Source organism: Choloepus didactylus, chromosome 6, assembly GCF_015220235.1.
Source record: "Choloepus didactylus isolate mChoDid1 chromosome 6, mChoDid1.pri, whole genome shotgun sequence".
Taxonomy (NCBI): domain Eukaryota; kingdom Metazoa; phylum Chordata; class Mammalia; order Pilosa; family Megalonychidae; genus Choloepus; species Choloepus didactylus.
Window position 1 is genome coordinate 16136747 of NC_051312.1, and position 14178 is coordinate 16150924.

The 14178-nt window shown below is 41.3% G+C and overlaps 1 pseudogene; it reads left to right on the plus strand.

The window, feature by feature from the left end:
• The first annotated feature begins 4458 nt into the window (after positions 1-4458).
• On the plus strand, positions 4459-5425 carry LOC119537492 (annotated as a pseudogene).
• The last annotated feature ends 8753 nt before the right edge of the window (positions 5426-14178 follow it).

The window sequence follows — 14178 nt, forward strand, 5'->3', positions numbered from 1 at the left end:
TCTGTTTTGTGCCAGGATAACTTTGCACTCCTTGTTGCACTGCTCAAAAATCATTTGCTTAACCACAGTCTCTGCTACTCCTGGATCTGAGAAGATTCTCTCAGCTGCGGTTTGCATCCTGGCTACAAAATCCGCAAATGGTTCTGTGGGGCCTTGGTGTATATTGCTGAGTGAGGCCTGAGCCTCTCCCTCACCTGTTAGCTTTTTCCAGGCACCCACAAAACAGCGGAAGATCTGGGCATAGACCTCTTGTGGGAAACCCGTTTGGTTCTGGGCATGGGCGCCTCTCCCCAACAGCATGTCAGCATTCCACCCGCCACGTCTCCCCGCCGCATTCCTTGCGGCCTGCTCTTCAGCTAACTCCTCAAACCATGCTTTCCAATCTATGAATCGGCCTGACGGCAAGCAAGCACGGGCTAGCTGAAAAATATCTGCGGGTGTATGATTTAGAGCAGAGAGGTTCTCGATCATGTTCAAGGTATAAGGGGCATTGGGGCCATACTGATGGACGGCCTGCCTCAATTCCCTCAATAGTTTGTAATCATATGATTCGTGCCGATTGCCACCTTGGGGATTGATAATAACCGGGTACATTTCTGAGACTGGCTGCGGCTCAAGTGGCTGGTAGCCACCCAGCATGCCAAAAGGTCTAAATGTTGTGAAAGGGTTCCATCTCCAGAAATGTCTCCCACCACTACCTAATGGCAAAGGGTCCTGAGGGCCTGTATACTCGGGCGGGGGGTACGGCAAAGGTTGCCCCTCCCCTGACCGACCCATCGGGGTTTCCGGGTCTGGCAGCAAAGGATAATTACATTTACTGGGCATGGCCACTAGAGGGAGCTCTCGGCGAGGTCCTTTGGTGGGACCGCCCAAGGCGTCAGTTGGGAGCTGGGGTGTCCCTGGGGGTGCAGCGGTAGACATTGGCGGGGCGGAAGGCCGCACGGGTGTGGCGGGAGGCTCCTCCCACTCAATTAGCGGGGATGCTTCCGCCTTCTCGTCAGTATCGCTATCTGACTCTGAGTCAGAGTCACTGGACTCCGGCGGTTTGCCCTTACAGGAGCCGTCCGCTGACGAAACTGACTGGGTTTCTTGGAGCGCGCACCGTGCTTCTTGCAAGACAGAGGACGGGCTTAGGCCGGTAGCCGATTCTAGTTCAAGGACCGCACGGACGGTCTCCCATATGGGTACTAGAATCGGGTCCATACACACGCCCGTCTGGCGTGCTCGGTCTATGTCGCGACCGAGCTTCATCCAAGAGGGTAGGCTAAGGCTGCCGGTGCAGGCAAACCAAGGGGCAAAAGTATCAACATCATCAAGAAAACGCTGAAGGGAGCTTTTCCTGACCGAGATACCCCGTTGTTTCAAAAGGTTCTTTAAGGGAGCTAAGAGAGGTGAACTTCCGGACTGCCCCATGATTGCAGTCGGCACTATACTTCAGTCACTCGGAGAGCTCTTCCGAGTCCCCCGGGGTCACCTGAAAACCCACGGGCCCTAACTATCATGTAATAAGACGCACTCACCTTCTCGCGTTGATCAGGCGCGGGAAGTCCGCCGTAAGCTCGACGCGCAGCGCTGCTCTCCTCACAGAGGGACCGTCGAGAGCGAGGCAGGAGGAGGAGCTTCCCCGTACGGGCCACCACTTGTCCGGCGCTGCCCCGCTCGGTCCCCGGTTCCCGGCCGGCGAGGGGAAACAGGGAAGGAGAGAGAGAGATGCAGACTGCGCGAACTAACCTGGTCATGAATCACGACTCGAACCACACGGCAGTTGTGAAAGCAAGCCCTTTACTACAGCTAGATGAACATTCTGTGTTACTGGTTCCCACACGGGGCACGGCGCCTCGTGGGAGAGCAGCCTCGATGTGGCCGTCAGGCACGGCTCCTTGTGGGCTGTCTCTCCGAGGCTAGCTCGGGCAATTTCTTATATACGATAGTTACAACCAATGTGCTGGCACTACGTAAGCGTGTACAATAGGCTAGCAGCAACCGCTGCCTCATGCGTCATATGCGGAAACAGGATGCAGGCGCCATCTTGGCTCACTCGATGGGCGGGGGTAACTCTAGAGCAGGCTGCAGCGCATACGCTAGGCCCGATTCGGGAGGCGGCTTTCCACAACTATCCAAATTTTTTTTCTTTTCCTTTTTCTCTTTTATGCGCTCTTTTTATTGTGGAATACGACATATCCACACAGAAGCGATAACTTCCCAAGCACAATCCATGGATACAAGTACAGAGCAAACCCCAAAGATTGCCATGGGTTACAGTTCCACAGCCCCAGCCACCTCCACACTGTGAAACACAACACAATATGCAAAAAGATGATAGCTCTCAAAGCACAACCCAACAAGCAGTCATACAGGAAACTGGAGGTATTTGGGCACTGAAAAATCTGTAAGAAGAGCTAGTGAGTGGGAGAGAAGAAGCCCCAGTTTTAAGGGCACTTCTTTGTGTGAGTCCCAAGAAGAAAGCTAAGAAGGCCAATGAAACTTTTTTTTGGCAATGGGTAGATAAGGATTGATCTCTGAAAACTAGGATATTAAAATGAGGTGATTTTCCTAAATTGTGCAAGATATTTTAGAAAAAATAGAGAAAGTATTACTTCCAAATTGTAAAGTTATTGACTTGGAGTGATGTCTGTAATGTATGTAATTTACAGAGGGTTTGTGTACTGTGATACAAACACCCACACATACACATTCATACACTTGCACATAAAAGATATACACCAAAGTGTTAAGAGTTGTTATTTCAGGGGATGGAGTGTCATGATTTACAGTATCAGTTATTTTTATGTTGATCACAAATTATACATAATTTTTAGGTTTGATGTTACACATTTTTGTACTGATCAAATAATTTTACAGTTATCAAATGTTAAATTCATAAAAAGAACTGATTTCCACTTTGAAAAATAAAATAAAATTTAAGATATTCACAATAATTTAAGAAGTGGGTAGAATAGACTATAAACATAAATAGTTTAAAAAACTGTTATGGTAAATTCACTAATTTCCAAATCATTTTGGCTAAGACCTGAAGAAAGATCAGGATTTATTTGAAACCTTTATGCATCATGCACAGGAGTCCCTGGGCGCTCTGACCACAAGCTCCCAGGTGCCTTCAGCAGAGACTAGGGCCCCAGCCTCAGAGTCTGCTGAGAGCAGGACCTCTTCTCTAATGATGTGGATTTAGAGACTTAGTGTGCAGGAGGGAGGGGGTGATGGGAATTCTTACTAATGTAGATTGGATGGGATAAAGTCACTAATCCTGAAAGATTCTTCATGCACTACAAATTCAAAGAATTGGATTGAGGATTCTGTTAACTTGGGTTTTAAATAATAGTAACAATAATAACAGTTACAATAACAAAAACAAACACTTATAGAGCACTTACTATGGGCCAGAAATATTCTAAAGGAGATGAGATAGATAGATAGATAGATAGATAGATAGATAGATAGATAGATGATAGATGATAGATAGATAGAAGATAGATACATAGATATAATGATGATAGATACTTAGGTGATAGATTAGAGAGAGAGATATGATATCCAAAAAAAGAGGTGCTATTGTTATCTGTAAATTCACAAATAACGAAATTGAGACACAGATTTCAAATGAGTTGCTCAAAATCACCCATCTAGTAAAAAGTGAAGCTGGGATTTGAGCTCAGGCACTCTAGAGCCAGAGCCCACATTTTAAACAATTGAATAACTTAGAGATCTCAGACTGGAGAAAAATTTGAAGTTGGAATTACATTAGTGTATTTAGATCTAATATTTGGTAAGTAAAAGCATTTTTAGATATCTGGTTTAATCTTGTGAATTAAAAACATTCTATCTGATTCAACGTTTCATAACTATATCACTGAACCAAGCAATGGACCAACCAGAAACACTGATTTTTCTGTTATATGGTATTTAAGCTTCAGTAAATTAGGTCAATCATTATTTCCATTTATAATCTGGCTCATCTGGGACACAAAGAACTGTGTTAATAATAACTTTCAGTTGGAACTTACGATGTATTAGGTATTTTACACCCACTACCTTATTTAATTCTTAAAACACACCTGTAAAGTAGGTACAGTCACCCCATTTTAAAGATAAGGAAAGCCCTAGAAAAGTGAAAGGATGTTAGATATCTAACCCAAAATGATACAGCTAGTAAATGGTGAAAGCAGGAGTTGATCCTAAGGATTCTGAATCCAAAATTTGGCTTTTATCAACTGTACTCTATTGCCTAAATATTTAACACAGTGACAATAATTGCCTTCTTTTAAAGAAAAAGACAGCAAGCTAGTGAAAGAGAATCTTCGCATAAACTTTTAACCCTGTGAAAACCTCTGCCCCCACCCCTTACCCCATGTGTTTGTAATTATTTGTTAACACCACCTCTAATGTGGATTGTCATTATTATCTCAGGTCTGCATCTTGTCCTTGTGGACCTTGGGAAACATGTCCATAGCCAAGTCTTGGAACAGCTCATCAGTGGCTGTGTTCATCCTCCTGGGATTCACAGACCACCCAGAACTGCAGGCTGTCCTCTTTGTGACCTTCCTGGGAATCTATCTCATGACCCTGGCCTGGAATCTGGCCCTTATCTTTCTGATCAGAGGTGACTCTCGTCTGCACACACCCGTGTACTTCTTCCTCGGCAACTTGTCCTTCACTGACATCTGCTACTCTTCCACAGTGGCTCCCAAGATGCTCGCTGACTTCTTCAGGACCAGAAGACCATATCATTCGTGGGCTGTGCTGCTCAGTGTTTTTTCTTTGTCGGCATGGGTCTGAGTGCTCCCTCCTGACTGCTATGGCATATGACCGATACGCCGCCATCTCCAGCCCCCTGCTCTACACCACCATCATGTCCCAGGGTCTCTGCACCTGCATGGTGGTTGGGGCATATGTTGGTGGCTTCCTGAGCTCCCTGATCCAGGCCAGTTCAATATTTTGGCTCCATTTCTGTGGACCCAATGTCATCAACCACTTCTTCTGTGATCTCCCACCAGTCCTGGCACTTTCTTGGTCTGACACCTTCCTAAGTCAAGTGGTGAATTTCCTCGTGGTGGTCACTGTCGGCGGAACCTCATTTCTCATCCTGCTTCTCTCCTACAGTTACATAGTGGCTGCCACCTTGAAGACCCGCTCAGTAGAAGGCCTATAGAAAGCCTTCAGCACATGTGCCTCACACCTGATTGTGGAGACTCTACTTTTTGGGACGGCCTTTTTCATGTACCTGCGACCCAGCTCCAGCTACTCACTTGGCAGGGACAAGATGGTGTCTGTTTTCTATTCTCTGGTGATTCCCATGCTGAACCCTCTCATTTACAGTTTGAGGAACAAAGAGATCAATGATGCCCTGTGTAAGGTTTTGGAGAAGAAGAGAGTGTTTCTCTAAGTCATAAGTGAAAACATGTCTCCAAACTGCTGGAGACCAAATGATCCTTGGCATCCATCCACATCTCTGCCTTAGGTGAGGAGGGGCATTTAGTGCTCATATTTGAAAACGGAGACTCCAGCCAGATTCCTGTCACCATCCCTCATGGTCACTTGTCTACTGCTTCCACCATGGATAGCAGAAAATGGGAAGGATTTCTCCCACAAAAACATCCTCTCCTGGATAGCCTGTTCACATGGTAATAACAATCAGTCTTTATTGGGCATTAATGTGCAGAAAATAGAGTTCTTTGGAGAGTTTTTAATAAATTGGACTGGTTTCTAGCAAGGCCAGTGGCTCAGTAGTCTTTTGAATGAAACATGCCACCTGTTGGTGCATGCTGTGAAGTTGACTGTGTCCTCATGGACCAAATGAACTGGGGAAACAAGACAAGTAGTCACATTCTCCAGAGCAAATGAGAGGCAAAGTCCTATTTTGGTTTATTTATCCACGTAATTTCCCAAGGCACTCACCTTCCCAAGATTGTTTTTACATAGACTAAGCATGATGCTTCCCAGCTCAGAGCTGATTTGGGGACCTTCTATCTATACAGTGGTGCTACCTGATTCAGACAGAAGCTTAGGCTGCGTATGGACTTTTTCCTCTAATGCTGAGCAGCTCTGTCACCTCTATCACCATTGTAAGTCTTCCCAGAAATTACTGGAGTGATGTGGAGTGGAACACACATTGTGTTTAAAGTCAAAGTCTGACTTCACCACTAACTTGCTGTGTGACCTTCTACCAATCACTTAAGCCTCTCAGGAACTTGTTTATTATTTCTCCTGAATTGATCCTCAAGCAACAAAAGGTTGCTTATTCCTGACTCAAATGGGCCAAATATAATGAATTGAAAAATGTCTCAGTTGGATCTGCCATTTCCTTTCCAACCAGGAGAGGAAATTTTACAGGGAGTGAGTGAGGGAGAGGACATTGCTTCCATCTTGAGCTGGTGTGAATTTACTGTTCTGTATTTCATCAGAAAATACAAATCCCAAGCTGAACAGACAGTGCTTACATTTTATAGGAAGGTACTGCACTTCCTGCTTCTCTGTGATAAACCTGCATTTCATGCCCTTTATCTATAGACGCATGCCATGAGCTTTACTTTCTTCAGGAACAGAGCTGTCTCCATCACCGTCCTTGTCATCTTTATGTTAAATCCCATCATTTATCCACAATCCCTGAGTATTCATGGAATGAAATTTTAAAAAGTAAAGGTAAAACTTGTGATTTCTTAAAGATAGTAGAAGGAAGGGCAATGGGCTGAAATAACCTCAGAGGATTGACAGGAAAATTTATTGTAATTGGGTGTGCAGTAGCTTTCAAAATTATAAAATGGTATTGAAATTGATTCCTATCATGTTGTTACTGAAAGGCATCTGAGCATTTATTTAATCCAATAGAAACAAAGTGAAAAGTGAATAAAATCAGACCTTCTCTGTCCACTGGGGAGGGCAGGAGGAAGGCCATCTCCACCTGCACTCCCACATCACTGTGCCCTGCATCTGTGTCTATTCTCAGCCCTCCACTGCCCTCGCCATGGACAGAGCTGTCTCCATCACCTTCACTGTCATCATCCCTGCCCTGAACTCCATGGTCTACACCCTGAGGAACCAGGAGATGAAGTCAGTTCTGAGGAGACTGAAGAGAAGACTCGTGGTTTCTGAAAGGGAATATTCTCATTATTCATTGGAGAACAAGATGCAAGTTTATATTTGAATCATTTCTTAAAATATTATCTTTCACATATTGGTACTCATCCATGCACAGACAATTAGCTACAGCAGGTTGGCAGAGACACAAAGGGTCAACAGCCTGGAATGCTGGTTGGGAATGAACACCAGCAGGAAGCCAAGTAGCAAGAACATAGCCCTTGAGGAAGACAGCAACTGACAGCAAGCAGTGCACAAAGGTGAAGTACAACAGGAGCTCTCGAGTGTCTGAGCAATGAGATAAAAGATAGAGCTGTGATTTCTGGTCATGCAATAGGCAACAAAACAGCAGAGCTCCAGCAGCAAGATCCCAGTGCAACAAAAGTTATCCTATGACTATTTACTGGGTATGTACTCTGCCTGGTCAGTGATTTTGGACCTTCTATTTAATCAACTCACCTATAAAATACACTGGCACAACCCCCAGTACCATTCAGTATATCCAAAGAGCCTTAGTTTGTAAGGATTTCTTATTGTCTCTCAATCAATCCTTGTGACTTTGTCAGAATGTAATGTCACCTGGAACTTACACAGTCTGATTGTGTAAAGTCCCAGTATATAACTTCAAAAATGGTAAGAATGTGGAACTACCTGTTCATATCATTGTCACTTATTTTTGACTAAGTGCAAAAATAAAATGCAATATCCAGTCTGTTCTGGTTTGTTAATGCTGCCATTATGCAAAATACCAGAAATGGATAGGCTTTTTTAAAGGGGGTTTATTTGGTTACAAAGTTACAGTCTGAAGGCCAGGAAAATGTCAAAATGAAGGCATGAACACAAGTATACCTTCACCGAAGGAAAGCCAGTGGCATTGGGAAAACCTCTGTTAGCTGGGAAGGCATTTGGTTGGCATCTGCTGATCCCAGGTTGTGTTCCAGCTCCACTCTCAGATCCTGTGCATTCTTCAAAGTGTCTCTCTTGGCTGCAGATGCACTGAGTTCCTTCTATCTGTCATCTCTTTTATATGGCTCCAGTGATTTAATTAAGACCCACCCTGAATGGCCGGGGTAACAACTCCATGGAAATTATCCAATCAAAGCTCTTGACCACAGTTGATTGAGTACATCCCCATGAAAACACCCAATCAATAGGTTCCAATCTAATCAACACTAGTGCATCTTCCCCAACAAGATTGCATTAAAGAACATGGCATTTTGGGGTACGTAATACATCCAAACCAGCATACAGCCCAATAAACATTCATTTTTCTTATGTGCACTTCTTTGTCATTTCTCTCACCACATTGTATTAAAATCTTCCACAAAAAATTTAAATTAGTAGATCTAATTCTACTTAATTTTCTCAATATCTAGAATAGTGCCTATAGGATGTTCTAAGTAAATATCTGTTAAATTTGTGAATGGAAGGAAATGAAAGCATGTTGAAATTTGATACCAAATTCCAGTTAATCTTCGTTTTTAGCATTTAAACTGAATTTACTTCTTTAACAGATACTTCCTTGTGGAAGCCAAAGGTAATGGAAATGACTAAATCAGAGCTTACTCAAGGCCTTAGTAACCATGTCTGTCTCCTTATGAAGTCACCAAAACATATGTTGGAACCCAAATAACATCCTATTGCATATACACAATAGAATGGAAACATTGCAGGGTAAATGAATGCACATTCAGAAACCCATTCATTCAGAGTTCCAATCAGTGTTGTTCTGTGCTCTTCCAGTACCTGGGATACTTGAACTAAACATAACCACAAAGAGGAGGGTGAGACTTATTTCCTCTCTCTTTCTCCTGGAGCCTATAACCTAGTAAGCCTGAGGGAAGAGAAAAGAAAAGGGGTTCACTGGAATATAACTAAAGGCTGGCAATAATAATACAGGACCACATTCCCTTACTTTTGGAATTTAGAATGTCTTAGATTTAGAAAAATAATACAGTGCATGTACTATATATTACATCATTTCTTCCATGGGGAGTACCTCATACTCAAAGACTTTAGTATCTCTTGTAGGGAAATATGTGAATATTCCCTCTAAAAACAATAATTTAAAACTAAGCATAGCTTCACATTAATTCAGATCAGATTTTTTAACAAAAATTATTGAGGAGAGGACAAATTTTACTTCCATGTATTTTTTAAAATCTCAGCATTCAGCGCTTGGGGATTTCAGAATGACTGGCGATAAGAAGAGATTGTGGTGGCCAGAAGGATAGTCCCTGAAGATGCACATCTCCTAATCCCCAGAACCTGTGAATATGCTACATTCCACTGTGTTTTAGTTTCACAGTGGCTAAAACAAATACCATGCAATGGGTTGGCTAAGTAAAGAAATTTATTGGCTCACCATTTCAGAGGCTAGAAGGCTTGCATCCTCCAAGGGTCATTATCTTCTGGCTGGTTGACAACCTTTGGGGTGTCTTGGCTTTTCCATCACATGACCACGCACCTGGTGGAATCTTCTTTCTCTTCCTGCGTTTGTTGACTTCCAGCTTCTGGCTTCTGTCTCTGCAGCCTTCTCTATAAGGGCTCCAGTAACAGGATTAAGACCCATCCTGATTCAGTTGAGCCACACCTTAACTAAAGTTACCTCATCAAAAGGTCCTATTTACAATAGGTTCACACCCACAGGAATGGATTAAGATTAAGAAATGTTTTTCTGGGGTACATAATTCCAAGCCACCATACATAGCAAAAGGGAATTAAGGTTGAAGTTGGAATTAATGTGCTAATCAGCTGACCTATTATTATCCGGGTAAATTGAATGTAATCACAAGCATCCTTAAAAATGGAAGAGGGACACAGAAGTGAAGTTCAAAGGATGCAACTTTCATTGCTGGCTTTGGAGACGGAAGAGGGCCATAAATCAAGTAATGCTGACAACCTCCAGAAGAAGAAAAAAGCAAGGGAACAAATGTTACCCAAGATCCTTCAGAAAGGAATGCATCCTTGTCAACACCTTGATTTTAGCCCAGTAAGATCTGCAGCTGACTTATGACTTATAGAACTATAAAATAATGTTATTTTAAGCTGATAAATTATGATAATTTATTACAACAGCAATGTGAAACTAATGCAAACATGATGCTTCAGTTAGAGATGAAGAGTCTATAGGAGCCAAAGAGGGGAAGGAAAAGAAAGGTAAATGCTAGAAGAAGGGACCAGGGTAAGGAGACCGTTTCTTCCAACCAAAGGAGTGTGGCCACATGCATCTCCGTAGGACCTGGGAAAGAGCATTTCCACATCAGCACAATATTGAGTATACATGGACTTGGCTAGAGAAGCCAGTTCCAATTGTCACCACTTTCTGGACTCTGTTTGGACTAGGACATAGCACTTGAATGTGAAGTAAAGGTCTAACAGAACACCTTCTGAAATTCCATGTGTAATTGATTAATCAACAATAAAACCATTTGATACCAAATGAATTGCTCTCACATTTTATGAAAAAATACACAGAGATGGAGTCTCAAGTATTTTGTATAGAACCAGACTTACCATATTTGCAGATGCCATCTGCTGTGCAATGGTTAAGTTTGTGGGCCAAGGGCTAGATTATTATGTCCAGTTGCTTCCTCAAGCATGCATTGGCCAGACTGTTACTGTAAGGGTATTTAAGTCATTAGTTAATTGACTGCAATTACAGCTGATTACATCTACAATCAATAAAGGAGATTGCCTTCAGCAATGAGAGAAGTTTCATCCAACCAGCAGAAAGCCTTAAAGCAAGAATTTCAGCTGTCAGAAAAAAATACTTTCCATCTCTACCTCAGCCAGCCAGCTTCTCCTTAATCTGAGTTCCCAAATTCTGGCCCACCCTTCAGAATTTGGATTTGCCAATCCCTGCAGTCAAATAGCCAATTCCTATAACAAATCTCATAATATTTGCATGTATGTACTTTCAGTTCTATTTCTCTGGAGCACCTTGACTAATACACACTGTAAGATGCATGTGACACTTTAATAACATCTATAACATCTATGTAGTGAAGCATGAAGCACTAGCATGCTACACGTGCTCATTCAGGGATATCTGAAATTTCAGAGATTATCTCAGGGCAAGAAGAAGGGAAGGAGGTTTTGGGAATTTAACTTAATCTGTAATATTTTTATTTTTAATTTCTATTTCATGAATAGAGAAACTTGAATAATGCCTATAAAATTAGTCCATGTTATTTTACTTGGAGTAGTGGAAACATGCGTCTATGTTACCATCCTTCAGGCTGATCTGAGCATCATTTCTTTGTCAGACCACGACAAACCTCTACTCTCCAATGTCTTTCTATGTCACTCAGCACAAAACACCCATTAATCTAATAGGTCTGCACGATTGGAGCCCTGTTACCTCCCCACCCTCTTATTCTGTGTTCTCCCTCTCACAAATTCCACCTTTGTCCCAACAGTCCCCTCCTCAAGTACACAGGCCTTTCCTCACTAACCTTTTAGAAATTTTAATCCCCTGCTAAGACACTTTCTATCCCTTCTCTGTTTCATTTTTCTCTGTAGTGTTTCTACCAACTAAAATACTCTCCATATTTTACTTATTTTGTTAATTGTCTGTGTCCTCCCACTAGAAAGTAAGCTCCATGGGGGCAGGGACACTTGTCTGGTTAACTGTCACATTCCCAGTGCCTAGAGGTTTATCTAGCATAGAGTAGGTACTCAATAAGGATTTGTTGCACGGATACCGGGTTTTTTTTTTGTACTTTTTAATGTTTGAAATACTTTAAAGATGCTGGAGATCCTATAAAAGCACTGATTTCTCTTCTCAGGTGATTGCCGTTTCCTGTTTTCCATTCAAATATTTATTCTTGTACTGATTTTATTTTATTTTTGAAATTCCTTTCTCAAATAAACAAAAATTCCACTAGAGATCAGGTTTCTTTTGAGTAAATGTTATTGCACACCTTCAATTCCATCTTCTCAATGCCTTCATCTGTTTACATGTCTGTTGAGACCCTGTATACTTGAAACTTAATTCAACTATAAGATTCTTTTTGGCAAAGCAAATACTTGTCCCTTCTGTGTTCTTCTGTAGTTTTATTCTTCTATTTGTACTGGATGCTTCTAATTTAAATAGATATGCAATCACTGAGACAGAAAGCAATAATCCATTCACTCTGGATCTCTGGGACCAGAATTCACAACCCTAGAAATAATAAAAATTAAGAATTCCCATTTCAACTCCCAGGACATTGATCCATACTATTCCTATATTGCAGACAAATACATTGAGTTGGTTTAATGAATGCAATTATGTGAACATTTCTACCAATTTATCTCTATAAGGCTATATAGAAACAGCTTTCTCTAGCTCTCACCAAAGTGAGAGATATCATAGAGTAGAATGATAAGAAACAATGGACAAGTGTGTACACATTATTATCATCTGTGACATGTTTCCATACATGTTAGTGTCTACAGCAGCTTCAGGGAGCCATAACCATCCTCTGCATGACAAGAAAATGAAGAGTAATGAAAAGAAGATGTTTGGGGTCCAGTTCTTTTTTCTAGCTTCTTAACAGTGCAATTCGTGGGACCCATATAAAATATATAGTGTACTGTCAAACCATGAAAATAGACCCTTAAAGGCTTCAGCCACGTTATTAGGCATGTTTAAATAGAAACCTGGTTGAGATGAGTATAAGGGAGTTATTTTTCTCTCCTGCAATTAAATATCCTGGAAAAATTCCAAAATGTGTCTTTTTTCCATAGTGAGTATTTGTAAGTTTACACATGCACATATGTAGTAACAACATTTTAATAACTCCCATTGAAACTCTATCACCACCAGTAGAATTTGCCACTTAATTTCTACTTAGTGATCATCAGTATGGTTTATGGCATATAAATATAACATCCATCACTGGAATTATACAGTCCAACTTCATTATTGTAATCACCTCTAGGCAATGGGAAAAGACAGAACAGGAAGTGTTAGAACTTTAGCTGAATCTGTTACATTTTTATTTGTTTTTCAGAAAATAAAGAATTTACTTTTCACATATGCTTGAAATTTTTCAAAGTAATAGTTTGGAAAAATTTAAATGGAAAATAAAGGTTTTCTACTTCCATCCATGAGGTATTCTTCTGTCCATCTGTCCGTAATGAACATTCTGGTAATGGTCTTTCTCTCTCACCAAAAACAACTAGAAAATTGGACAAAGTGTATGAAACTACATTAACCAGACAAAAGACAACCAGCAGTGCAGGCCTGTGATACAAGAAAGAAGAGAAACAACATGACCTTTATAACATCTCTGGCTTCTTCTGATTGGCACTTTCCAGGGTTCAGTGGAGAGAAAAGTAATCCAAGCAGAGCACAGTGGTCTCCCTCAGAGGAGAAAGAGCTCAGAGTTTGGAGAAGCTGAATCATTTAGAATTCATGGATCAGCATACCAGATAGGACGGATCAATGCAGAGAAAGAGCTCTATAAATCTACAGAGAGCTCCTTTCGTGTCTTTAGTTTATTATTAAGCTGTGCATATATAGGGAGAAACATAAACCTGGTCAAACAACAACCACTGGAAACTGTAAAATTTTAAAATTCTCAAAGCCCACACAGGGCTGGGAGATATTCAGGTACTCAGAAGAGAGAGTGGGTAGACCTCACTGAATGCACAAGGCATTCAGTGTGTTTGGAGATGACAGAAGAGTCATGCTGCAGTAATAGAGCTAATGTACTCTAAGAGTAGAAGCTACAACAAGATCTGCCACATCAAATCTTTAAAGTAAGCCACAAAGCATCATAATTATCCTCAAATAAGTTAATTTCCAGGAAAAAATTCAATACTCTTTAAAGGAAGACCTCAAAATCAAAACATTCAATGTCTTAATGTTGATCATGTTCAGTATCTGATCAAGAACAGCTAACAGTTGAGGAAGCATGAAATGTGACTTTTTACCAAGAAGAAAAATCAATTAATAGAAACAGACCCAGAAATAAGACATGACAGAATATCAGACAAAGATATTAGAACAACTATAATAGATATACTCAAGGATTTTAAGAGAAACAATTAAAAGATTAAAGAAATGGAAGGAAACATAAATAATAAAAAGAAATT